The following is a 762-nucleotide window of genomic DNA, read 5'->3' as shown; positions in this document are numbered from 1 at the left end:
AATAAGTAAATAAATTTGATATACTATGGTGATGCAATTATCTATATAACTGAATTAATTAAGTATGTTCGATATACTTGAGCGTACAGATACAATAAAAAGCAAAATTAAGAAATATTCAGAAATATACTGATGTACCAATATTAACGTACATTTTGGACCATAAATAACCCAAGGCCATTTCACGAATGAAAAACATCTTTCAGGTTCAGAGCCAAAGTACATATCCTCCGGTCCCCAGCCGTACCTCCCCCTCCCCCCTTCGCCGTATCGTACCCCCTCCCTCTCTCCTTCACCGTTTTCTCCCCCTTTCCTCCCTCCTCCACCACAACTCCTCCCTCCCTCCCTCCTCCACCACACCTCCCCCTTCCTCCCTACTCCACTTCACCTCCCCCTTTCCACCTTCACGGTCTCCTACCCCCCCATTTCCTCTTACCCCCGTCCCCTTTCACCATGACCCCCCCCATCCTTCACCGTGACCCCCCCCCCCCTCATCCCACCCCTTAACTGCATCCTACCCCCCTCCCTCCCCCACCCTGGCTAAGCTGTTTACGACTGGAGGTTAAAACTGCCTTCGAGCTAATCTGTTTTCCAGTAATCAATCTGTATTTAACGGCAAGTTAGGGGCGCGATTAATTGATCACTCACGGCTCAATATGCAGCTGACAATCTCATTATGAATTCTCTGATGGCTAGTTAATTATTGGGAGAAATAGGTTAGGTGTGTGACGATAGGTAAGTTCTGGGCCAGGAGGGAATTTT

General features: G+C 47.2%; 1 protein-coding gene across 1 annotated transcript in view; it reads right to left on the bottom strand.

The window, feature by feature from the left end:
• The window catches only part of LOC119581935 (metabotropic glutamate receptor 8-like), a gene marked incomplete at its 5' end in the record, with an annotated part of 173,067 nt that overhangs the window by 139,745 nt on the left and 32,560 nt on the right, over window positions 1-762 (bottom strand).

Source organism: Penaeus monodon, chromosome 15 (genome assembly GCF_015228065.2).
Source record: "Penaeus monodon isolate SGIC_2016 chromosome 15, NSTDA_Pmon_1, whole genome shotgun sequence".
Taxonomy (NCBI): Eukaryota; Metazoa; Arthropoda; class Malacostraca; order Decapoda; family Penaeidae; genus Penaeus; species Penaeus monodon.
This window is presented reverse-complemented; position numbering and strand designations above follow the sequence as displayed.